Genomic DNA, 27,500 nt, shown 5'->3' with positions numbered 1-27,500 from the left:
ACCCATCAAACAAATTTCACCACACACAACGCTGTCCTTCCCTTCACACACGGACGCAACACAATGCACTCACTAACCCCATGAAGTAGAGAGCACGGCCTCCTCACCTTCCCTCGCCGGCCTTGTCACCGCCACTGCTAAAGATACGGGAGTTACGAGGCTGAAAATTCAAGTTTTCAGTCTATAAATAAACACCACAGGACGTTGTCTAGACCGTACCTGGAGTGTGTGTGTGTGTGTGTGTGTGTGTGTGTGTGTGTGTGTGTGTGTGTGTGTGTGTGTGTGTGTGTGAGTGTGTATGTGGATGGGTTTGTGGGTGAAGCACGCGAGACTCAGGGGTGAGCGAGGAGATGAATGAAAACACATGGGTAAGCGAGGTTGTGAATGTGTTTAGTAAAGGTTAGGTTGATTGTAGGAAGGACAGCGCGAGTGACCTTTACTTTTTCCTTTTCTCTGGGTAATCATTTGTTCCTCGAGTCTTGCCTGCCCTATTGCACTTACTGAGTGTGGCAGTGACGTGACGGGGCAATGGATGGAGTTAAGGTAAGAAATTACATGATGAAACAGCGCCACCTTCATTCTTTAACTATATTATAATGTGTCACGTTAACCTGATGAGGTGGAAGGAATCATATTTTGACAACCAAATGAACTGAAGGTGAATATACATAATGTAATTGGCTTTTTGACTATTAACCCTTTGACTGCCACTCGGTACACTTTTCCTAATTGCCAATCACTCTGAGACATCTTTACTTGTCCTACAGTCACATTCAATCTTCGAATTGGGAGAAAAAAATGCAAAATGTATTCTTTTTCATCGTTGACTTTCTTGATTCTTTCCAAGACTTCACGCATTGCTTCTGTTGCTGTTATTTTTTCGAGTTACAGTGAAATAAAGATATCTTTCATTCATGTGTTTTTGATTTCTAGTTTCTGTACAAGCAATGAACAGAACCGCTGCCAGTAAAATGTAGGAATTTGTCTGGACTGAGAAACTATTACCATTTATCGTAGGCATGACGATTGCTACCAGTTATTTAAGCTGAGAGTATTCTTATATGTCTTATATGTGCATTGTTTTTAAGGTACAAAAAATTAATTAGCTTTTGTAGTTAGTAATTAGTCTCCCTCCCTTATACATAATAACAAACTAGCTAATTCTCTCTCCTTACCAACCTAATGCAGTAACTTACTAACTGATTGATCAATAAAAAACAATTAATCATTTAACTTACTAACAGATTAATCAAATAAGAAAAATAACTAACGAATTAACCAACTAACCAAACAACTATCCACCTAACCAACAATCTGTATACCAAATCAAATAACTACATTCTTGCCTATCTATCAAGCCAACCAAATCACTCACCCTATCACATATCCATCCCTTTACCCACTCACCCACCCGCAAACTCAATGATAATCAGGATATGGGCCAGCACTGCCACAACTGATAAGGAACACATGCAGGGCAGAGGCGGTCGCGCTGAGATGAGGGACGTGACCACAGCGAAGCGTGAATCATTAGCCAGCACGTCAGTTTGTGTGTGTGTGTGTGTGTGTGTGTGTGTGTGTGTGTGTGTGTGTGTGTGTGTGTGTGTGTGTGTGTGTTTCTTTATTATTGTGTATCATTCGAATTTCACGTTACATATTCGCAAGATGGTCTATTTGTCTTTCTGTCCTCTCTCTATTATCTCTCCTTTTTTTTTGTCTGTCTGTCTGTCTGTCTTCCCGTTACTATCTGATGCTGTAATAACCGTGCCTTGTTCCCCGCGCCATCTGCCTCCCTGCCTGCTTATCTCTCCCCGTCAGTCTGCTCCCGTCCCCTGCTTAACGCCGCAACGCTTCATCTGTTCCCAGCCCACAGTCAAGGTGATAAAATACGCCTGCCTGTCCTTATTTTTCAGACCCAGTGCGCCCGCGAAGCAAGGGAGGAGGGGGAAGGGAGCGTTTTTTTTTTTCAGTATATAATTAGCAGCAACTAAACATGGCACGGTCTGTACAAAAAAATTATAAAGAAAAAAGCTTGGAAAATAGTTGTTGTGTATTGCGTGCATCTTTCTCTAGACAATGCAATGTACAATACAGCTGTGGCCAGAAGTAAAGTAATGTGTCTCATTGACTTATGCTGTTTTGAGTGTTTCCTTTCAGTTACAAGTTTGATACGTTGGCAGTCTCAGAAAATCTGACCACTAATACACTTCAAAATAGATGTGACGAAAGATATGCTAGTCAAGTGAATCACAGTGAAAATAAGTTCCTTCTAAAATCTTAAGTCTGCTCATCCTCTTGCAGCCTTCTTAAACACTTCAAAATAGGCTACATCTAACGGCTTAAATTTGGCAGGAAACCGTAAATAACAGTAGAAATAAGTGTCTCCCTCAATCTTAAGTCCTCTGATTTCATTCCTATCTACTTTCATATCTTGACGACTGATACACCTGAGACAGATCTGATGGGTTAAAACTTGCAGGAAAACATAAATCAGTTCGGAAACCAATACAATTTGCTACCCCTATTATGAGTGACTGAACAGTTAAGACTATTCCGTGTCATTTCGTTCGGATTCAGACACTTCATTCGCTGCCGCGGAGGTGAAGGTGTGTCGAGTTACGTACTAGTGTTTATCAATACGGTGCAAATGCAATACTTACTTCTTGCTGGTGATTACGTGGAGTTCCTAAAGGTAAGTATCTATCACCAGTTTAACAAGATGATTCACGCTCAGTCCAGCAGTCCTCGTGGCTGATTGCTTGAGGAATACACACACTGCTCTCTCTGAATATGCAACTTTTTGTTCCCATTTATTTTTTTTTTTCCAGGAGAGGCAATCACATGACTAATTTTTTACAGAACTCTTTTTATAGTTAAAGTATTTGTTGTTCAGCTTTTTTCAAACTCAACACGCACAAAGATCATTATAAGTTAGCATTAATGTAAGCTAAATACGCTCTAAGAGTAACCACTATTTTCTTATATCACTGAAATCACTGAAACGAGCTCTATTTATGTGTAATCGTGTTTGGTTCTGCCACTGAATTGTTACAATTTGATTACTGCTTCATTCCTTCCCTAGTTCAGTGCAGCTCTCAGCGTGGCCCAGGCGGCTCCACTTATATGTATGCTTATGTATCTACGAACGTTCTAGTAAGGATTTCAAAGTGCATCAAGAACAGTTTTCCTGTATCTTATTTAAAAAATTCAAAGTATTTTTTATGAAACTTTAACTTAGATCCTCCTGTTTCAACAACTGTCTCTGCTGTAGGAACGTTTACTATTCACGCTGTTTCAAGAGCTTTCAGTGTCTACCTTCTGTAAAACTTTTACTTAGATACAATTTCAACAACTTTCAGAACGTGCGAACGATTCACTTTTATCCTGCTTGAACAGTTCCCAGTCACAGGCTGCCATTAAAGTCTCTGGGAATGTCCATCCTTCTTTGGCAAGCAGAACATGCATCACTATCAGGACATTCATATATGTCCTGTTTTGCTTTTCATTCACTGTTAGTATATTTGCTTGTTCTTCATTTCCTGCAGAACAATCACTTCAATAATCGAACCACCTCACTTTTATTGCAATTCAACGTCATCACTTTTTGTTTTCCATAGTTTCATATCTTCTCAGCTCCACACAACACTTCTGGCGCTAACAACAATCCCAAGACGCACTACTCACATATCTTTTACACCACCACCCTACACACACACACACACACACACACACACACACACACACACACACACACACACCTTAAGCTATACAGTCGAAAATCTCACTGTCACTGCAATTCAACGAAACCACTGTTATTTTCTAGTCACATTGTATTATAGTTTCACACAACACTTCTGTCAAACTCACAAACACAAGAATTTCTACTCATCCCCGTACACAATTGTCATTACACACACACACACACACACACACACACACACACACCTGCTCCTCGCTGGCAGGTAAGACGCCGCCACGCGCACAAAGGTGACACACAGGTTCCCTCCAGTGGCAGCGCGGCGGACCAACACATGCGACTCTCCTCTGAGCGGGAGGAGAGGAAAGTCTTGACCTGAAAGCCTCCACTGCCCGCTCTCGCCCCTCCCGCTCAGCCCAGCCCCGCCCCCTGCTCTCTCCTTCCTCCCTCCCTCCCGCCCTCACCAGAAATACCCCCTTGTACCTTGCGTCATGCTCCTGTTGCCCTGCACTCTCTCACTCGCCGCCTTACCCTCTTCATCTTGTTATGTCTCTCTTGCCTCAATCATTGCTATGTCTTATATCATTCTTAACTCTTCGTCTTCTTCTTTTTTTTTTTTTTTTTTTTTTCTTCTTCTTCTTCTTCTTCTTCTTCTTCTTTTTCTTCTTCTTCTTCTTCTTCTTCTTTCTTTTCTTCTTCTTCTTCTTCTTCTTCTTCTTCTTCTTCTTCTTCTTCTTCTTCTTCTTCTTCTTCTTCTTCTTCTTCTTCTTCTTCTTCTTCTTCTTCTTCTTCTTCTTCTTCTTCTTCTTCTTCTTCTTCTTCTTCTTCTTCTTCTTCTTCTTCTTCTTCTTCTTCTTCTTCTTCTTCTTCTTCTTCTTCTTCTTCTTCTTCTTCTTCTTCTTCTTCTTCTTCTTCTTCTTCTTCTTCTTCTTCTTCTTCTTCTTCTTCTTCTTCTTCTTCTTCTTCTTCTTCTTCTTTCTTCTTCTTCTTCTTCTTCTTTCTTCTTCTTCTTCTTCTTCTTCTTCTTCTTCTTCTTCTTCTTCTTCTTCTTCTTCTTCTTCTTCTTCTTCTTCTTCTTCTTCTTCTTCTTCTTCTTCTTCTTCTTCTTCTTCTTCTTCTTCTTCTTCTTCTTCTTCTTCTTCTTCTTCTTCTTCTTCTTTTCTTCTTCTTCTTCCTTTTCTTTTACTTTTTTCTTCTTTCTTTTCTTCTTCTTTTCTTCTACTTTTTCTTGTTCTTGTTCTTGTTCTTGTTCTTGTTCTTGTTGTTGTTGTTCTTCTTCTTTTTCTTATACTTTTCTTCTTCTTCTTCTTCTTCTTCTTCTTTTTCATATTTTCTTGTTATTGATTGTATTCCTTTACTTGTTCCATCCTTCACCCTCTCACTGTCGTCTCAACGTCTTTCTCTCCTCTTGTTCTTATTGTCTGTAACAGTACTATTTTTTTCCTCTCTTTCCATCTCTACTAACTACCTTCATCTTTAACTTTTTGTCTTTATTTCTACAACTTTTCTGTCGATTTCCTCCCTTCCTCCTCCTCTTCCATCTCCTCCTCTTCTTCCACCTCCTCCTCCTCCTCCTCTTCACTCGTGACTAGCGCGGTCCATCAATACAGAAGCTCTGGCCGGAAACATAAAGATCCTTATAAAGAAGTTAATTGCGAAGACCGTCTTAATGCACCCACCGAAGGCACAACAAAAAAAGGAAGAATAGCCACAAATAATATTACTAAACACGGAAAATAACATTCCCAAACGCCTTAAGTATGCACACAAAAAAGGAGGAAGGATGCGGCACTGACACGCAAGGCTTCCTCACTGATGCTAAAATTATAAAAGAAAAACAATCACGGATAAAAACTTTAATGATGCCTTGTTAACACATTTATCGCGCACATTACCGGATTTGTGCAACGCGATCCGCTCATTACCGTCCGCGCTGAGATACCGGCGCTGCGAAAGAGAGGGGGGGTAGAGGGCAAGCGACGCGCAGCACGACGCGGGAGTGACTCTGAGCGCGCCAACACGGGCAATAACAGATAATGACTTAATTGTGACACACTACCCAATCACGCTGCGAGATTTAAACCAGAAAAAAGAAGTGAAGTATCCATTAGGTGGCCGCGGCGAGGTCCCCAAGCGTAAATACCGCGTCCCTGGCCGGCCATATAGCGCGGCGGGGATCTGTAATTACCCACTACATTATGGAGGCAAAACATTTAATTGGGTTGCGGAGGTGGAGGCGGTGTCGTGGAGTGGCCCTCCATCCCTTCATCGCTTTACCCCTTCCACTCCTGACCTCTTCCACCCCTGACCCATACTCCCTGACCCTCTCTCTTCTCCACTCTCCCTGCCTCTCCCTCTGTCCTCTGCCCGGGCTCTCACCTGCTTCCTCGCTTTATCGCGGAATTATAGCCGGCTATCGCTGCAGTGCAAGTCAGATCCACCCCCCTTCTCTGCATGTACCCCGTCCATCCTCCCATCATACCCTTCCCCTTCCCCTACCCTTCTCTGCACCCTCTCTACCTCTCTTCCTCGTATAACATCCCCTGCATTTCTTCCATCTTCTACATGCAAAATCTTCCCATCCCCTACATCACTTTCTCTGCTTCCTTTCCCTATTTCCTGTATACCTCTCCCTTCCTTCCTTCCCCTCCTCTGCCTCTCCTTTCTATCCTCTCCCTGCAGCAAACCTCCTCACCTTCTGCATTCTCTCCCCTTGCCTCTCCTCCTCTTCCATGCATCCCTTTTCTGCATCCCATCTTTTTCCCTGCATACCTCACATCCAACCCCATATTCCTTTTCCCTGCATTCTTCCCCATGCAGCACCTCTCGTTCCCTGCAACACTTCTCCCATATTCCCTTCCCCTTCCCCTGCTACCCGTCCATCCACTTCTCCCTTTCTTCCTTTTCCACACTGGCTCGTGTTCCCTTTCCTTTAAATTCTAATTCGCTCCTCAGCAAGAGAAAAAAACATATTCGTTTAAGAAATTATGATAATCAATTTTCTAAGCTGCTCCACTCGCTGGGAGGATTCGGGAGGAAGTTGGGGAAGGAAGGAGGTTGGGGTAGGTATTATAAGCTGCAGGAGGAGGGAGGAAGGGAATTGAGCAGAGAAGGGGGAGGGAGGGAGAGGATGCAGGTAAGGAGAGTTGGAGAGAGGGAGGAGAGGGGCCCAGTGTGGGTAGATATTATAAGCTTATCCCAAGTTCAGTGTCCGAGGATTTACATGCATTGACCGGGCGTCAGAGTCTCGGCAGCGCGACCTATGAACAATTATTAATTACTAAGAACTTCTGAGCGTCTTTCTGAGACTAGGACAGTGGCGAGGACAAAGACGAAGACAGTAACGACAAGAACAGAAAAAACTAAGACAGCGAAAGATCAGTGAAGCAAGAACAGTAGAGGTGAGGATAAAGATGAGGATAGGGAAGCGAGGAGAACAAAGGTGTGGACAGATGCAAGGACAGTGAGTAGAAAGTGACAAGGACAGCAAGGCGAGAACATTACCGAGAACAGCGGTAAAAACATTTACAACGAAGTCAGGAAAATGAGGACAGAGACAAGAGCTGGAAAGATTGAATGACGGCTTTTTACTCTAGTTTTTCCTCTTCTGCCGCCGAAACATTTTCCCTCCGGCCGCCACATCTACCTTGGTAGTAATTAGTTTCATCCTAGACTAACTAATTTTCACAGTGCGTGAAGGCAGCGACATGTGAAAAAGAGAAAAAAAAAATAACCGCGCGCACACCTCCACCACCACCACCACCACCACCCCCACCAATACAGTAGAGAAAAAAAAGCCTCGAATTGAAAAGGTATTTTATTCTAAATGAGATTCGTGTGTGTGTGTGTGTGTGTGTGTGTGTGTGTGTGTGTGTGTGTGTGTGTGTGTGTGTGTGTGTGTGTGTGTGTGTGTGTGTGTGTGTGTGTGTGTGTGTGTGTGTGTGTGTGTGTGTGTGTGTGTGTGTGTGTGTGTGTGTGTGTGTGTGTGTGTGTGTGTGTGTGTGTGTGTGTGTGTGTGTGTATGGTGGGAGTGAGGTTGGGCAGAGATACCAGTCAACCAACTCAGTAATGCAAGACGTTTCACTCAGACAAAAACCTATATTATAGTTAGTGTGAGTCTTAAGCTTAAGATTCTAGCGGCTATGAAAGAAGAGGAAGAGAAGCGAGGGAGAGGAAGCGAGGGAGAAAAGTTTGACGATTCAGAGAAATAAAGAAAGGAAAATAAAGAAAAGAAAGATGATGAATAAGGAAGGGAGGAAGAGGGAGGATGAAAGAGGGAATTTAGACGACCCGAAGGAAGAAGAAAGGGAAGGGAGAAAAAGAAGGGGTAAAAAGAAAGAGGAAGAATAAGGAAGGGAAAAAGTAGGAGAGAAGTTAGATGATCAGGATAAAAGAAAAAAGAGGAAAAAAAAAGAGAATGGATACAGGAGGGAGAGGGAATAGAAAAACAAAAAAGGAGAAGAAGAATGGATGGACAAATAAAGAGAACAGATAAGAAAGGGAAGAAATGAAAGATATATATTTGTCCTTTATCTCCCTTTTTTGCTTTCTCTCATCACCGTAAACGATTCCACTGCAGGACAAAGACATCTCTCACTGCTTACTGGGAGGGGAGATTAAGCCATGCTACAAGCCACCTGCCCCCTCCTCTTCTTCAACCACCCACACTGGCTTAGGGCATTGTGAAGGGATGAGCGGGACCTCAATGCAGCAAGGGATAAGGGAATTGAAGAGATGAAAGGGGGAAAAGAGTCTAGTTAAGAATCTAATATAGCCATAGATGCATTTAACGGAGAAGAGAGAGAGAGAGAGAGAGAGAGAGAGAGAGAGAGAGAGAGAGAGAGAGAGAGAGAGAGAGAGAGAGAGAGAGAATACAGGGCTACTGAAAACAATGAATAGTAAAAAGAAATAAAAAATAAAAGGATGCAGTGTAAATGAATCAAGGAGTTATAAGAAAAGGAAGATAAATAAGTAAGAAGTAGAAGAGGTTAGAGAGACCAAGATAAGGCATGGAAGAGAGACGGGGAATAGGTAAGGAAGGTGAGAAAGGTGAATGTTAACCCCCTCCTTTCCTCAGCCTCTCTTCTGCCACACGGTCATAGAAGCAAGGCAGGTCATGGAAAATAAATGAAGCAAAGAAAAGTTAGAAATATCAACATTGAGTTTGAAACTAGGGATAGAGAGTTAAGAGACACCTAGCTATCCTCTTTATTTATACTTTCCTTACCATACTTAACCATGCCTTCCTTCCTACCATGAACCAACGGAAAGAAAACAAAAAAGCTTAAGAATACAGGAAGCAAAGAACCAGATAAGTTTGCTACTCTGATGAAAACAAAGAATAATAAGACATCTAAGAGAGTATTCAGCTTTTCTTCCTGCTTTCCTTCCTCCTTTCCCTTCTCCATGACCTCTCCCTTGCCAGGCGCAGAGGAAGGAGAGAAGAGGATGGGCAGCTCGATGTTACATAAAGTAGAACCGGCAGAATTTTAGCTCGGTACTCCTGGGGCGGCAAGGCGTTGGCGGTTGGCCTTCACCTGCCTACTGCAACCCGGGAAAAGGTCAGTGTGTGTGTGTGTGTGTGTGTGTGTGTGTGTGTGTGTGTGTGTGTGTGTGTGTGTGTGTGTGTGTGTGTGTGTGTGTGTGTGTGTGTGTACGTACGTGAGTGTGTCTATTTCTCATCGTTATCTCCTTGCTGTAATGTTTGTATCTGATTTAAAATCTCTCTCTCTCTCTCTCTCTCTCTCTCTCTCTCTCTCTTTGAACCTATTAACTCTATCTATACACATCGCCTCATTTCTATCTATCTTTGACTTCTATTACACTTCCCCTCCCTCACCTCCTCCCTCTCTCACTCTTTCTCTCTCCCTCCCTTCCTGTCATCTAATTATTCCTTCCTCTCTCCCCTCCGTAACTTCCTCCCTCTCCACCCTGATTTCCTTCATCCCCTCACTCCCCTCTGCTTCTCCTCCCTCATTCCTTAACACTGATCGCCCAATCCCTTTCCTCCATCACGATTATTCTTCCTTCCTTTTCCTTCCTTATTTCGTTCAGCCTTCTGTTTTTCTGTTCTCCCTACCATGATTCACGATTATTTCTTTATTATTTCTTTCCTTTCTTTTTTCCTTTTCTCCCTTTCATTACTTACTTCATTCAGTCACCAGTCCTTCCTTTTTTACCTTCAATTAAATAATTTTTTCCCTACTTTCCTTCTTTGTTCAGGAACTAAGCCTTCTTTTTCATCCTTCTATCCCATTGTTGATTTTGTTATAGTCATAATATCTTTCTTAATGAAACTCCTTCTCTTCTTCCCACCTCCCTCACCTTTCAATTTACAATCATTCTTCCTTTTTTTCCTTTCAATCTTTTAAATTTTACTTTCTATTCTCTCTAAAATTTCCAACAAAACCTTCAAAAACTCCCTCTAATCAACAATCATCACTTTAACACCTCCAATCCTTTAAGCCTTCCCTCTACACCCTATCTGCGCTCTCCAATCACCCTTCCTTCCCTCACCCTCTCTTTCCTGCCCCGCCCCTTCCCTGCTCCTCGTCCTCGTCCTCCTCGGCCCATTAGCTGATGAGCGCCGCTGCCTCGCCATCAGTCTCTCCGCGGCGCTGCTTCGGCTGTTTATAGAGGAGGTGGACAGCTCAGCGTGGCGTCTTTAGCAGGGGCTGTGCAGGCCGGGACAAGCGGTTACGTGGGGCCTTTATGCGTGAGCTCTGACAGGTGAGCTTCCGCCGCATGCGTTTCGACGTGTTTACTAAGCTGATGGTGGGCTTTCTTCATTCTTTTTAGTGACTTGTTCCTTCCCTTTTTCTTTTTCTTCTGCCTTGTCTGATTTTTTCTATTTTCTTTCTTCCCTTTTTTCTTGTTTCATTTTTCTTTCAGTGTTTATCTCCAAGTCATTCTTTCATTCTTACCACCTCCTGCCTTTCTTCCCTTTTTATTCTCTTCCTCATCTTCTCTCTTTGTTCTTTTTGTTAATTTTCCCTTCCTTCCTGGCCCTTGCCCGCCTGTCATCTCTCATAAGGCAAGAGGGATGGACGGTGGCGTGGTTGCGTGGCGTTAGCGATGGCAATGTTAGCATTAGTACTATCACAGTTAACTTGTTGTATTACCCTGATTGCTGCCGTGGCTATTACCCCTGCCCTGTGCTGTGTGTGTGGTGATGGCGTCGGTGGTGGTGGTGGTGGTGGTATTAGTGGTGAGGATAAATGCTGCGACACAATTTATAAAGAATAAACAATGTCTATTGCTTCTTTTGTTACCGGACTTATTTTTGTGATATTGAAATAATCTAAAAAGCAAATAATCTAAAAAGCAATAATCTAAAAAGAAAGAAAAGTTTCATTGTTATTACTATCTATTACCTTAAACCTCTCAAAGAAAAGGTTATCAAAAAGATTTATTACTGCTACAACAACAATTACTACTACTACTGTTACACTGTTACTACTATTACTACTACTACTACTACTACTACTACTACTACTACTACTACTACTACTACTACTGCTGCTACTATTGCTACTACTACTACTACTACTACTACTACTACTACTACTACTACTACTACTTCTACTGTTCCTAAAAAGGGTGGCCGTTCTAATGCCTCAGACTACGCTCTATAGCTTTAATCTTTTGCTTGTCTAAAGTCTTTGAATCTATCCTCGATAAGAAGATTCTTAAACATCTGTCACTTCACAATCTTTTATCTGATCGCCAGATTAGGTTCCGTCAAGGCTGCTCTACTAGTGATCTTCTAGCTTTCCTTAATGAGTCTTTGTCATCTTCTTTTAGAGATTTCGGCGAAACTTTTGTTATTGTGTTACACATATCGAAAGTTTTTGAGAGTCTGACACAAAGGTTTGATTTCAAAACTACCCTCCTACGGTTTCCATCATTCTCCGCAATTTCACCTTCTCTTAAATCTATTAAAAGTGCTACTTCTAAGGGTTCTTTCCTGTCATCCACTCTCTTCTTATTATTCATTAATGATTCTCTTAACCAAACCTCTTGTCCTATCCATTCTTACGCTGATGATACCATTCTACACCTGTCCACGTCCTTTCAGAGACGACCAGCTCCTCAGGAAGTGAACAGATCACGCAGGGATGCCACAGAACGTCTGACCTCTGATCTTTCTAAGATTTCGGATTGGGGCCGAGTAAACTTTATAGTGTTCAATGCCTCAAAAACTCCATTTTTTCATCTATCAACTCAACATAACATTCCAGACAACTATCCCCTCTTCTACAATTAATATTCTCAGTTTCTTCTTTAATTATAATCTTAACTGGAAACTTCACATAGTATGATGTTGGATAAAATGGTGAGCGTGGGATCCGGCAGATGTCCACGCGTAAGTTCGAATCCCCACCACAAACTGTTTTGAAGCTATGCCATTTGTCGAGTGGTTTAAAGTTACCTACATGTCACAATGATACCTATGTTCTAGGTGATTACACGAAAGATGCGCTTGGGTAGTGATATGGGTCCTAATATGGTACCACTATAAATAAAATTGCCTGCGCCACTAATGAGCGGAAGCTTAACAGCGCTTCCCACATATACTCTTCAAGTATGTTTACAGGCGCTATAGGCTATAACATAAAAAAGAAAAATCATTTGGTAAAACATGAAGTTAGGCGATTTGAGGTGTCTCGGCGCCCCGCCCCCGCCCGCCCCGTTTATGAGTACTCTCCCCCCATGTATTGGGGTGTTCCTGTCACACACTTGTTAGATAGGGTGGAATCAAAAGTTTTCATCTCATCAACTTCCCTCCTTTGATTGACTGTCTTCAGCCTCTTTCTCACAGACAGAACGTTCCATCTTTTGCTATCTTCTTCCGCAATTTTCATGCTAATAGGTCTTCTGATTTTGCTAACTTCATGCCTCCCTTTCTCCTGCAGCCTCGCTACACAAAGCTTTTTTCTTCTTCCTATCCCAGTCCTATCCAACTCTCTAATGCAAGAGTTAACCAGTACTCTCAATCTTTCATGCCTTTCTCTGGTAAACTCTGGAACTCCCTGCCTGCTTCTGTATTTCCAACTGCCTATGACTTATCTTCATTTGAGAGGAAGGTTTCAAGACATTTATTTATCCCTACTTTTCTGCTAATTCTTTCGGACCTGCAAGGGGATTGGCAACTAAGTGGGCCTAATTTTTCATTTTATGTTGCCTTGGTCACTTTTCCCCTCTTACATAAAACTACTACTACTACTGCTACTACTGCTACTACTATTACTACTACTACTACTACTACTACTACTACTACTACTACTACTATTACTACTACTACTACTGTTAATACTACTTCTATTACTACTACTACTATTACTAAAACAATTACTGATACCAGTTTCTTATTACAGTAAATGTTTGGTCAGTAAATGTAATAAATAACATAGAGAGAGAGAGAGAGAGAGAGAGAGAGAGAGAGAGAGAGAGAGAGAGAGAGAGAGAGAGAGAGAGAGAGAGAGAGAGAGAGAGAGAGAGAGAGAGAGAGAGAGAGAGAGAGAGAGAGAGAGAGAGAGAGAGAGAGAGAGAGAGAGAGAGAGAGAGAGAGAGAGAGAGAGAGAGAGAGAGAGAGAGAGAGAGAGAGAGAGAGAGAGAGAGAGAGAGAGAGAGAGAGAGAGAGATTGCGTCAACCAAACAACTGATACACACGCACACACGCACACACTCACACACACACACACACACACACACACACACACACACACACACACACACACACACACACACACACACAGGTGTATAATAAAAAAAATAAGATAACCACAAACACCCAGGGACACACTCACACATCCCAACCTTCCACCTACATAAAAAAAAAGAAAAAAAAAAAAAAGAATTCAGAGTCAGAACAAAGAGAAACACAATACGAACATCTACTAACAAGACTAACAAGACAAGTAGTTAAAAAAAAAGAGACTTGAAAACAGCCCCAAACTACCTGAAGTAACGACACTGTAACACTAGATGGGAGAGGAGAGGAAGGAGAGGAGAGTAAATGAAATGGAGACGAGAGGGTGACAAGTGGGAAGTGGAAAAGGAATAAACACACAGAGAGAGAGAGAGAGAGAGAGAGAGAGAGAGAGAGAGAGAGAGAGAGAGAGAGAGAGAGAGAGAGAGAGAGAGAGAGAGAAAGTATAACAAGTGGAGTACGGAAAAGGAAGGTAGATATAAAAAAGAATGAAAAGGAAAGAAATAAGATGGGAGGGAGAGGGAATAAGGAGAAAAGATGGAGACGAGAGGGTGAAGTAGAAAAGGAAAAGAGAGAGAAAGGGCAAGAATTGGACGACTGAATAATAAGGTGAATATGGACATGAATGAAAGTGACGATGGTACGGGTAAGAGATTAGGAAGAGAAGAGAGGGAAAAGAGATGGGTAAGAAAAGGGAGACGAGGTAAATTGATGGGGAAAATATGTAAGAAGAAGGGAGAGGAAAAAATAGGATGACTAAGGGAAGAAATGGGTGATAATGGTACGTATGCGGTAAGGAAGGGAGAGGGGAGGCTGAGGGTGATAGGCTGATGGAAAGGAAGAGTCACATAAACAGGAGGAAATTTAGGGAAAGGAAAACAATGGTTAGGGAAATGTTAGGTGTATAATCTTTGCATTAATTTTGCTTATTTGTCTGTCTGTTTGTATTGAAAAAGGATCCTAACCCTGCCTAACTTTCCCTAACATTACCTAACCTTCCATAACATAACATAACATACCATATCTTTATCTAACAATGTTTCAAACCTAAGCGGAACTAACCTAATTTGATCTTAAGTCTGGTAACTTTTGCTAAATCGTTACTGTTGTTTGTTAGAGGGAAAGAATATAAAGAAAACAAAAGGAAGCGGAAGCAGGAAGATTTGAAATATAGTATCGTTCTAAATATAAAAAAATAATGAAAAAAAAGAAAATAAAAGAAAACTACACTCCAGCGAAGAAAGACTCTCCAATTATGACATGGGTGTTTTGTTGGACGCTTTCAGGAAGGGAACGATATTGGCTGCCGTGAACGTAATCCCTGAGAGAGAGAGAGAGAGAGAGAGAGAGAGAGAGAGAGAGAGAGAGAGAGAGAGAGAGAGAATGTGTGTGTGTGCATGCGTGTGTGAGTTTGAGTGTGTGTGTGTGTGTGTGTGTGTGTGTGTGTGTGTGTGTGTGTGTGTGTGTGTGTGTGTGTGTGTGTGTGTGTGTGTGTGTGTGTGTTTGTGCGTGTGTGTGTTTCACTGTTTGATCTGCTGCAGTCTCTCACGAGACAGCCAGACGTTACCCTACGGAACGAGCTCAGAACTCATGATTTCCGATCTTCGAATAAGCCTGAGACCAGGCACACACCACACACCGGGACAACAAGGTCACAACTCCTAGATTTACATCCCGTACCTACTCACTGCTAGGTGAACAGGGGCTACATGTGAAAGGAGACACACCCAAATATCTCCACCCGGCCGGTGAATCGAACCCTGGTCCTCTGGCTTGTGAAGCCAGCGCTCTAACCACTGAGCTACCGGGCGTGTGTGTGTGTGTGTGTGTGTGTGTGTGTAGGTGTTTAATGTGTGCCATTCTAAACACGCAAACAGGAAATATAACCATCATTTCTTTTCTTGTAAACAAACATTGGTAACTCTCCTGTGTATGGGAGGCGAGGCAACTTCCTCACATTTCTCACCATTCCCTCTCATTGTTCATTCATTCCTTTTTTCACTTACGCGCTACATCCTCCACTTTGGATCCTTCAGCTTATCTTCCTCTTATCCTTCCCATCCTTGTCTTCCTCTTCCTCATCCGTCCATCCATTCTAATTCATCCATTTTCTTCCATGGCTTCCCTTTCCCTTTCATTAATCTTTTATCTTTTTATTTAATCATCTAATGTATATTTCTCCTTTTTCATTCTCTCTCCTTTTCTCTCTCTCTCTCTCTCTCTCTCTCTCTCTCTCTCTCTCTCTCTCTCTCTCTCTGAAACTTATCTCTATCCCATATCTTCTCTGCAGTCTCTCTTCTCTTCTCAAATCCCCTTATCTTACCTCCCGTTCTTCTTCTCCTTCACCTCTCTGTCACTTTCTTCCTCCTCCTCGTCCTTCTCCTTTCATCGCTTTCTGCTCCTAATTCTTTTAATCTTTTTCTCTTAAGCTTCTATATCGCGCCTTTCTTTCAACTATAATACGTGTTTCTTCGTCCTCCTTCTCCTCTCTTCTCTTCTTATTTTCTTCTATTTTTTGCCTCCCCTTTCAAAATTCTCATATATTCTCTTTCTTCCCATCTTTCAGCCATTTTTTTCTATTCCTCCTCTAACTTTATATTTTTTTTGCTTCTTTTATAATTTTCAGATTCTTTCCGTATCACACTCACTTTAGCTTCTCCCCTCTTTCCTCTTCCCCTCCAAACTTCCTTCCCCTTTGTGTATCCTTTAATTATTTTTATACATTCTTGGCAGTATCTCATCACTCCACTCAGTTTTCCCTGTATCGCTTCCCGCCCTCCCCAGACCTGGCACCAACACGCCTGCCCCGCCCCTTCCTTGTTCACATTTCCTTATTTGTCCCTCACCTCCAATGTCCGCCCAGCCTCCGTCCTGAGAAACCGCTCTTAAGATTGTATTGGGCAAATTTCTGTTAAGCTTTGGTGTGATGGTGCGAAATGTGTGTGCGTTGAAGAAGATGGGATTAGGGGTATTTGATTTTTCAACTTTTTCTTATTTATTTCTCCCATTCATAAGTTGTCTTCCTTTAAAGGTTTTTATGAATGTCTGTCTTCTTTTTTCCCCTTCTCATTTTGTTTTACTCGTTTCTCCTCTTTACGTTCCTGTTATTTGTTTTTCTATCTTTTTTTATTATTGTATCTTTTCTTCCTATAGTTGTTCCTTCTTATTCTATTTTTCTTTTCTTGCCTTATTTTGTCTAATGACTCCTTTTCCTCTTTGACTTCTCGTTCCTTTTGTATCCTTCCTTTTACTTTGAAAATTCCTCTTCCTCCTTTTTGTTCATGTTATTTCTCTTAATATTCTTCTTACTTTTCATCATCTTAGTCTCATATTACTTTTCTTTCCCTTTCTCTTCTTAATACTGTTCTTATTTCTTCTCCTCGTTCTCCTCCTAATCCTACTCCTATTCTTCGTCTTCCGTACTATACGGAGTGTTCCACCTCTACCTGATCCTAATCCTTCTCATCAAAAACCCCGCTCCCTTTATCCACACACACCCATTTAATCTCGTCCTAGCACAAACCCATCCCTATCTTAGAGCCAGCACATTCCCTTTTTTCACGCCCCTGACACCGCTACAAGGCTTAGGTACACTACACAACACCCACCTACACCTACACCCTTCCTTTCCTTTTCCATCCCTTCCCTTCCCTTCACTTCACTTCGCTCGAACTTATAATGATGTGATGTCATCCGTGGTGGCGAAGTTGGTGAAGTCAGTCGGCATTTCGAAGGGGAGAGAAAAATCACATAATCCTACACTCTCTCTCAACTTGGGTCCCGCGGGAGGGCGACGCTAATGAGACGAAGGAGTTACCGGCCGTGTTTACGACTCCCCCCGCCCGATGACAGGAGCTGATCTGCGCATTTTTTGACATGCCACCTTGATAAGTTTGTCTTTTACTTCCAGACTGTGAGGGAAGGAGAAAGATGAATAGAGCGAGCGAGAGAGAGAGAGAGAGAGAGAGAGAGAGAGAGAGAGAGAGAGAGAGAGAGAGAGAGAGAGAGAGAGAGAGAGAGAGAGAGAGAGAGAGAGAGAGAGAGAGAGAGAGAGAGAGAGAGAGAGAGAGAGAGAGAGAGAGAGAGAGACTTTAACTTAAACAAGAAAGTGATATTCAAATGTATATCAGAACGAGACGAAGACAAAATGAGCTAAATGGGAACGAAGGATGGGAAGCAGATATGGAGGATGAAGAAGGCAGGGAGGAATAATGGAAAAAAGGCAGAAAGGGAAGTACAAGAGAAGGATTACGGGAGGCTGGGGATGATGAAAGAATAGAGGAAAGGATGATAGTAAGAGAATAAAGGCCAAGAAAAGAAAGGATAGAAAGGATAGAGAAAGAGTTAGAGATGTAGATTAAAGCAGGACTGAAGGCGAGAAGAAGAAAGGAATGGTGACCACTATTTGAAGGAAATAAAGAAGGCAACTGAGAGTGAGATAAAAAAAAAGATGATGAGGAAAGGAAGAAAGAGTAGAAGGATGGACGAAAGAAGCAGGAAGGAAAGATAAAGAAGAGGATAGAAGGAAGTTGAGGATAGGAGGGGGTAGGGAAGACACCCTATAGAAAGACGGGAGGTTGAGAGGAGACGTGCAGTGTTGTGGTCACCTCGCTAAGCCTCGAGACAGCTTGGAGGCTCCTTGGCATGTCCTCGTTAAATAAGTGCTCGTGTTTTCACTTCTATTTTTCTCGGCTAGCCAGCGGCGGATTTGTAACGGCGCCTTAAGAGAAAGAAAGAAGGATGGAAGGAAAGGAAAAAAACAACATGTCACTTCTGCATGTTTATAAATGTGTGAGTAAATGAGAAAATAGCTCCCACATTTTTTTCTTTCCCAGCAGGGGCTTGTGAATGTGGTGTTTTTTTTTTTTTTTTTTTTTCTTATTCATTATCTTTTCTATGTGCAAGTTGGTAGTATGTTGTTTTGTGTTTACTCCAACATCAGTATTCGGAAACACTTTGCTCTTTCACCACGACTATTTTTCAAAGGCCGCAGGGATGATTAGACTGACTCTCAAGAGTGTTTTTCATGTTAACAATATAAATATTTTGTTAATCTTTCACAAGAACCGAAAAAAAACACCCTTTGAAAAAAAAAAAACAAGTCAATTCAACTAGAGGTGACAGAAAGTAGTGGAATGGGGCCGAATTGTTTCATAACCTGGTCGTTAGTCTGGCGCACGAGACAACGATTGGAGGTTACTCGTATTAACCAACAGTGGACAGAAATTCAATTTTAATGATCTCACATTGCAGAAGATGATTTTTTTTTTATAAACTCTTCCTTTTTACATTTGGAATAACGTTTCATAGTCTCTCTGTCTCTGTCTCTGTCTGTCTGTCTGTCTGTCTGTCTCTCTCTCTCTCTCTCTCTCTCTCTCTCTCTCTCTCTCTCTCTCTCTCTCTCTCTCTCTCTCTCTCTCTACTCAGTGTAGAGAAAAGTTATGGTGATTTTTCTTTAATATAAATTTTATGTATTACAGAAGTGAGATACTTATTTTTCTCATACATTTGGAGCTAAAAAGAAATAAACAAATTTATCAAGGTTAGAAAATAAATTTCAAAAATGAGCGCATTGAAAGTAAAGAATTGAAAATGACATATGAAACCTAGAAAAAAAATATAAATGAACATAGAAAAGCTACAAAAGAAATATAAATAAACGTATCGAATGTAAAAAGACAGCAATACAAAGAAAAGACTCGTATTAGAGAAACAGCGAAAGTCCATCAATTTTGGAAAGACACAGACGACATACCAAGTACTTCTCCTTTTTCTTTCATCTTAAAAGCTTCATCTACTTGCTGCCTTATATAAAACTGAGACAAAACGCAACTGTCCTTTGTTTATATTTTCATTTAAGAAACAAAACCACCAAGAATCTGGGTGTCTATGAATAAGACTGTTAGAAAGACAAGGCACATTAATTATTGTAGGATCAAAAGTGCAGGGAGATAGAGAAGCTGTGGCAGTGTGCAGGGGAAAGGGGAAGTGAGGAGTGTATAAGGAGAAGGATGTGCTTGGCTCTACTGATCTTGCTAACTGCATGCCTTCCCTCCTTTTGCGGCCTCGCTGCACAAGGATTTCTTCTTCCTCTCACCCCTATTCTGTCCAACTCTCTAATGCAAGAGTTAACTAGTACTCACAATCATTTATACATTTCTCTGGTAAACTCTGGAACTCCTTGCCTGCTTCTGTATTTCCATCTTCCTACGACTTGACTTCTTTTAAGAGGGAGGTATCAAGACATCATCCCTTACTTCTGGATAACTCTTAATAGCTCTAATGGAACTGGCAATCTAGCCTTTTTTTTCCAGTTTTTGTTGCCGTTGGTCAGTCTCCCTTCTTGCGTAAATAAAAAAAATGGTTGCACTAAGTAGGAGGGAGCGAGAAGGACGAGGTAGGTTTACGGATGGACTGAAGGAAGGCTTTGAGAGTGACGGATTAGGAAGATAGGAGAGAGAAAGGTGGACATAAAAAAGAATAAACGAGAAGTAGAATTGATATATAAGAAAAAGGATAAATGTTTCTTGGGTGTGAAAGCAGATGAAGAGGAGAAAAAATAAATCAAGGTGGAGACAAAAGTAGATAGAAAAAATAAATAACAAAAATAAACAGGTGAGCATTTTAAAAACAAACCGGCATAAAAAACAAATTATAGAGACAGTCCTTTATTCACAGATACATATATTCACAGCTAAGGTTTAAAGCTCACCTGGTACTAGTGACTACAGGTTAGAGAGACACTCCCTTCACCTGGTAGGAGTCACAGGTGAGCAGACCGTTACAAGTGTAGCCTCTGTTACGACTTTTTTGTTCCTTTGAATAAAGAGGATTAGGTGGGGGCGGCGCCTCCCACAATTTAGAGAGGGAAGTGAGTTTTCGCCCGCCAGTCACGCCCATACTTGAACAAGCTGGCTGCCTCCCACGCTCGCACTTTAACACACACACTTCCCCTCTCATCTCTCTCTCTCTCTCTCTCTCTCTGCTTTTCCTTTTCTCCTCTTTCTTTCCATGTCTCCGCATTTCCTTCTCTTCATCCATACTTTACCTTGTCTATCTCACAGCCACTCTTCAACCTTCCCTCTCAGCCACCCTGCCTTCCTACCTTCCTGTCTCCCATCTTTCCTCACCTCACCCTCAACCCTCACACTTCGTCTAAACACATCACCTTGCATATCCACCTTTCTACTCTCTCTCTCTCTCTCTCTCTCTCTCTCTCTCTCTCTCTCTCTCTCTCTCTCTCTCTCACCACCACCTTCAATGTATCCAAAAGTAAGCTGTTTTTTTCAAGTTAATATCCACATTTTCATTCACTTCCACCTTCTTATTCTTTTCTTCTCCTCCACCACGACTTCGTCTTTCTCACGCTCTCCACCACACCTCTGTTAGATCACCACCACCGTCATGCCCTCCCCTTCCTCCCCAAGGCCCCGAGGCACGCCCCTTATCTGTGCAGCCCGTGGTGGCGTCTTGAGGGTCACCTGCCACGCTGATCTCTGCCCTTAAGTGCTCCTTTACAAGCTTCTTCTCAGACTTATTTTTTATCACTCTGCCTTTTCCTTCGGTGTCATATTATTTTTTTTTTGCCGAGATTCAAACTTTTCTTTATTTGTTTGGCGGGGAACATGTGGTGATGATTCCATGAAGCCTGACAGGACGACTTCCGGTGACTTGTGAGGCGGCGCTATTCAACCAGTGACAGAAGGCCTTGACTGGCAACACGAGCGCAAAGATAAGGCCACTGCTTGGTGATGGAGATCGCGCCCTAAAGAATCTCGAGCTTAACGTTCCGCAGGCTGTCGCTAGGCCTCCTCTCGCAGCGGGGTGGCCCAGCACTGAGCGCCCACCCGTCCAGACACGGGTGGTCCTTACCCCTAAAAGGTGACTCGGCCATTCCAACGCGCCGTGCAGGATTTAGTGACTATTCTAACCGTCCTGCCGGGCGTCATGTCTGCCCAGTGACGTGTGTGACTCTCGGCCTGGTGGGCGGTGCCACGGGTCATCCAGTAGCAACAGCAGCAGCAGCAGCAGCAGGGTGAATACCAATAGTGGGCTACAACCGTGATGGTTGTGACACAGCGGCAGCTGGTAAAGCAACACGCCACCAGGATGGCTATCGCAGCCTGGCAAGCCATTGAGATGTGTGTCCCCGCAGGATGCCTCAGGACGGTGACGGGAATGGTCCCTCGCCTGGCCGCAGTGAGGCCCGTGGCAGTAAAGAGACTGTTAGGATGATGACAGGAAGCAGCCGTTGCCAGGACACTTGATATGACATCTGTGTTCAAGATGGGTGGCCTGAAGGTAACAGCGCATCCCGCAGCCGGCTGGGTCAAGTCACCTGGCCTAATGGCGGAGAAACCCTCGCCCCATAAAAGTTGCACGTGGCCAGAGACACCCATATCCTGCGGGAATTCAGTTAACCATGGGTAAAGATGTTTTTTCCCAAGGAAGCGCCAGCTCATCCCAAGGCGGTGACGAGTCTGGATAACAAAAACGAGGACGAGAAGTGCATCTGAGACACGCCTGAAAACACCGACTGACGCTGCCTCTCTAAACAGCAATCTAAGTGCACCAGCATCCACGTTGATGCTGGCACCCAGTATGTCTGCCAGCTATTGAAGGTTATCCACCACCACGCCAGTAACTGCAGGAGTCTGCATGGGGGAGGTGAGGCGACGCAGCGGCACTGCCACGCTTATCCACCACAGGCCAGACAGCCCTCATGGTTAAGGGAGGAAGGAAGGAACAACACTCGAGTGCCAACCTAAATTAAACCCGAAACATTAAACTCATCTACACATCCTCTGTTCTACTCTTTCCTTTTTCTACTCATCTCTCTCACATCCCTTTCTTTTCTTATTATATTATTTTATTCGTAATATTCTTCTAACTCTTACTCCTCCTCTCCCTTTTCTTCCTCCTGCTGCTGGTGTTGGTGCTAGTGGTGTTACTGCTTCTGCTGCTGCTGCAGCTCCCCTGGGCCTGGGCGTGGGGGAAGACAGTTCTTTTCCTTGCACAAGACTCAAGTTCCGGAGCGGGTTTACCGGAGGGAATACGTATTGCAGGTTTAGGAATAACAAACGAACTGAGAACCATTACTCACCTAAGCGTGCACGCACACACACACACACACACACACACACACACACACACACACACACACACACACACACACACACACACAGAGTAATGTATAGTATAACTTTTACTGCCAAGAAAAATACAAAATCTTAACGAATGAGTTTTGGAGGAGGAAGAAGAGGAGGAGGAGGAGGAGGAAGCGGAGGAGGAGGAGGAGGAGGAGAATAAGAAAGAGGAATAGGATTGTTGAAGAAATATGATAAAAAGAAGAAAAGAAGAAGATGATGATGAAGAAGAAGAAAACCATATATATGTAAAAACAGTATGATTAAATAACAGCAAACATTTAGAAGAATGAATGGCTTTTAAACACAATCCTACAACTACTTAAATAAGAGAAAGAAATGAGAAAAATAGTAGAAAAAGAAATAGAAACGATGAAGAAAAATCATTACAAAAAAAAAAAAAGAAGACAGGAAGAGGAGGAAGAGGTGGTGTTCCCATGAGTCACGGTGAAAAGCTGTCAACACGCTTCTCTTCTCAACACATCGCCAGCAGTGTTACCAGACCAGTGGCTTAAACATTTAATCACCTCTCTGTTATTCTTTGCCTCGTATACCTATGCTCTCTTACTGTTAGCCTTATTGCTTAAGACACACAATTTTTTTTGCGAGCAAACTACTCACTCCTTGTTCCTTAGGTTCAGCAGCCATCTGCGGACATTAGAATGGCCGGATATTGAAAAAAAAAATGATAATTGAAAAGCTGAGATATTGAGAAAGCTTGGTGTTAAAAGTTGGTATATTGAGAAACTGGATCATCAGCAAGATGGAATATATTAAAAAGCTGGGTGTTGAAAAGCTAGGATATTGTAAAAGAAAGTGCTAAAAAGATAGGATGTTGAAAATCTGCCTCCACCAACACCACCACTACCATAAAAACTGGGCTACACTCTCTCAAGTTCTCCTCCTATTCCTCGTCTTCCTTCTCCTCCTCACCCTCCTCTATCCATCTGGTATCACTTGCTGTCTGCACTCACGCCTCCTTCACCTAACCACTCTTTATTGTTGCAAAGTCCTGCGTTTTTTACCCTTTCTATATTACTATTGGTATATATAAGTAGTATTGGTTATAGTAGTAGTAGAACCAGTAGCATTAGTAGTAGTTGTAGTAGTAGTAGTAGTAGTAGTAGTAATAGTAGTAGTAGTAGTTGTAGCAGTAGCAGTAGTAGTATTAGTATTATTATTATCATTATTATTATTATTATTATTATTATTAGTAGTAGTAGTAGTAGTAGTAGTACTAGAACCAGTAGCATTAGCAGTAGTAGCAGCAGCAGCAGTAGTAGTAGTAGTAGTAGTAGTAGTAGTAGTAGTAGTTGTAGAAGTAGTAGAACCAGTAGCATTAGCAGTTGTAGCAGTAGTAGTAGTAGTAGTAGTAGTAGTAGTAGTAGTAGTAGTAGTAGTAGTAGTAGTAGTAGTAGTAGTAGTAGTAGGAGGAGGAGGAGGAGGAGGAGGAGGAGGAGGAGGAGGAGGAGGAGGAGGAGGAGGAGGAGTCGAGAAACTAAAATGTTAAGGAGTTTATAAAAGAAGTTAGGATATAAATTTAAACTTAAAGGTGCTATGTATTAAACTAAGAGTCGAGAGAGAGATAGATAAATAGATAGATAGATAGATATATAGATAGATAGATAAATAGATAGATAGATAGATAGATAGATAGATAGATAGATAGAGAGAGAGAGAGAGAGAGAGAGAGAGAGAGAGAGAGAGAGAGAGAGAGAGAGAGAGAGAGAGAGAGAGAGAGAGAGAGAGAGAGAGAGAGAGAGAGAGAGAGAGAGAGAGAGAAAGAGAGGAGAGCAAACACACAGACATTATCATTATTAACGTTCACTGACAGAATCCTTAAAAAAAAAAACATATAATAGTTAAGAATAACAATGAAAAAGAAAACCACCACAATAAAAAGCAGACAGTTTAAAACACACACACACACACACACACACACACACACACACACACACACACACACACACACACACAGACATATTCACTGAAACACTCCCTTCCAATCTTTATTCACGAACATTGAAACACAAAGAATTAAAACGCGCAAAATAAAACGCAATGTCCCCTCCCTACCATTCCCTCTGACGCCCCACCTTCCCCTTCAGCCTTTAATAAGATCACGAGGACACGGCGGCGCTGATACAGTACAAGAGAGAATACAAAAACAAAACAAAAAGAAAGGAAAAAAAACAGACCGAAAGGGGAGTGACCGAGTGGACAACAACAAAAAAAAAGACTATTTACGAGAATAGAATATGCAAAGCAGACCTCATTAGGCTCTGGGGACGTGGACGCGTGAGGGAGAGAAGGAGAGTGGGAGAGAGAGAAGGATAGGCAGAGGGAGAGGGAGGGAATGGAGGGAATAAGTGTACGAGCGACAAGAGAATATAGGGCACTGTTAACTAGACTTACCCGAGAGAGAGAGAGAGAGAGAGAGAGAGAGAGAGAGTGAGAGAAAAGAGAATTACCACACAGAACATGATACCAAACAAAACACTGCTCCACACATCACTGGTACCCTACAGGCGGGCATCAACACGTGACAGGGCTGCGGCTACTTATGGATTTCCTGTAAGACTTCCGCCCCGTACCTCCACCATATTTAGAAGAATCTACTTGAAGTCACACGGGTTTATAAGAGCGTATCTATGGCTGCAGTCACATAAGGAATATTGTTATACGCTTTAACAGGAAAAATATTCTTGAAAAACTGTCTAATCATCTCTGTGGTCTTTGAAAATAGTTGTGGTGAGAGAGTCAGGCGTTCTTAAATACAGCACTAACTTCTCCAATACCTGCTTCGGACAATTAACGGTCGAGATGGTGTCTATATGTTAATTGTGTCACGACGCAATGCACGACTGGAGCCCCGAGTTAATTAATGAGAGAGAGAGAGAGAGAGAGAGAGAGAGAGAGAGAGAGAGAGAGAGAGATGTAGAGATCGGGGGTCATGGGAGAACACAGGTTTACTTCACTGCGCCAACAACTCTCGTCTTCCTTTTGTTTTCCCACACAACAAAGCGCATGCCAGTCATTGGGTCTGCGCAGCCGCCCACCCTGACCCTCACTGCCTCACCCTCACCCTCAACCACAGTGCCTCACCATCTCTGCCGCTGCTTCCTCCTCTGAGCATCGCGGCACACAAATACAGGCTGATTTTATTGTTGTTTTCGATTGTTTAGTGTCTCTTAAAATTTATAATTCAAGCAGGCAGGAAAGAAAGTGGGGAATTGTTGTACAAACATATAGACTCACTCACTCACGCTTTCTTTCAGCCAGTCAGTCACTTAGTCACTCGCAGACACACCCACACTCATTTACATACATGGGATATTGTTACCAGTGTTATATAAAGAGGACAACACACACACACACACACACACACACACACACACACACACACACACACATATGGGACATTTACATAAGGATCCTTTCTCCTGAGAGTTAAGAATTATAGAAGGAACATAGATGAAAAAGCATCCTTAACTTTAATTTCTTTTCATTGCTGCTTCCTTCATTTATTCCAGTGACGCAAGACTCTCAAAGGGGGAGGATTAAGTTATTGCAAAAAAAGAGACACAGTACTAATTTGCTTAACTACATTACGGCTTTGTCTGAGGGCGTGACGGTATCATAATGACTTCCTTCCTCCTGACAATAAGAGTGTGTTGGTGTATGGTGGAAAAGAAGGTAGATATGTAAAGGACAGATAGATAAGCGAAAGATAAAGGAAAGGGTTAGTCTGACAGATAGATAGCTGCTCAAGTACTATTCCAGTATCAATCTATGCCAAATAATATTAATTTTACTACTGTGGTGTTCACTTTTTGATCATCAGAGTAGCGTTAGAATTTCTTGGCATGAAAACACTAAGATACGAGAGAGAGAGAGAGAGAGAGAGAGAGAGAGAGAGAGAGAGAGAGAGAGAGAGAGCGGGGGTGTTTTTTTTACTTGCTAAGCTTCCTCTGCCACTTCTCCCAGTCACATTAACGGCAAGGAATATACAAGGAATATTTCTGCCGGCGACACTGTAGCAGTGAAGGAAGAAACATGGGAGGAAGAGTTTTATGGGAGGGAAGAATTGGCGTCGGTGTGGATTACGTTACTCCTTGTTCTATATTTAGCCTTGGAAAAGATAAACAGTCTACCATATTTGTGTGTGTGTGTATGTGTGTGTGTGTGTGTGTGTGTGTGTGTGTGTGTGTGTGTGTGTGTGTGTGTGTGTGTGTGTGTGTGTGTGTGTGTGTGTGTGTGTGTGTGTGTGTGTGTGTGTGTGTGTGTGTGTGTGCGTGTGCTCACTTCAGTGTTACACAAAAGATACGAAAATCTGTCCGGCTTCGAAAGAGAGATGCCTGTATCTTATTTCTAGACGGCACAGTTGTTCTTTTTGTGTCTCAGTTCTACGTAGAAAAAAGATGTTAATGACATACAAACAATTAAAACAATGTTATTTTGGGATGGCCTCTAGAAAAATACTACTTTCCTAGCAAAAGAATAATAAAATTAATAAATAGATAATAAATAACTAATATAATATAAATAAATAATTAAACACAAACAAATATCTAAAGAACAGTGACCTCAAAACAACATAATTAAAGCTTAATTTAAAGTAAAAAGAGAAAGGAGTTGATGAACGATAAAACTAATGAGGGTCCTTGTTTTGATATGACTTCACCTGTCTGTTTTTCTATACGTTACCAACATAATAACAAATCTTTACGACTTCAGTACGAGATCAAATAATTCTCTAATACTCAGACTTTGTAGGGTATTTAGTACACTGTAACGTAATTGCCTCTTTCTACTTTAAGCGAAATTAGCCTAAGTGCAATGGGATTGAGACAACTTAGAAGTACACGACTTGAACACTATGATAACTGAATAGATTGCCACTTAACGAGTACAATGAAATACAATAAACACCCATAGAATTTTA

At 42.1% G+C, this 27,500-nt stretch overlaps 1 protein-coding gene across 7 annotated transcripts in view; it reads right to left on the bottom strand.

Annotated features, from left to right (window-relative positions):
• LOC123499058 (connectin-like) overlaps positions 1-27,500 on the bottom strand; it is an 831,458-nt gene that overhangs the window by 149,064 nt on the left and 654,894 nt on the right. Inside the window, exons 1-2 of one of the 7 annotated variants that reach the window (XM_045246647.1) lie at positions 3,946-4,091; positions 2,661-3,539 (exon numbers count right to left, since the gene is read on the bottom strand). The exons of 3 other annotated variants lie outside the window; for them this stretch is intronic. The gene's annotated coding sequence lies outside the window, so the exon portion shown is untranslated. Of the gene's footprint in view, positions 1-2,660; positions 3,540-3,945; positions 4,092-27,500 lie in introns of those variants that run through there. 3 more of the 7 variants (XM_045246651.1, XM_045246649.1, XM_045246650.1) reach the window with 3 other exon arrangements.

Source organism: Portunus trituberculatus, chromosome 49 (genome assembly GCF_017591435.1).
Source record: "Portunus trituberculatus isolate SZX2019 chromosome 49, ASM1759143v1, whole genome shotgun sequence".
NCBI lineage: Eukaryota > Metazoa > Arthropoda > Malacostraca > Decapoda > Portunidae > Portunus > Portunus trituberculatus.
The sequence above is the reverse complement of the archived record's forward strand: the minus strand, read 5'-3'. Positions and strand labels throughout refer to the sequence as shown.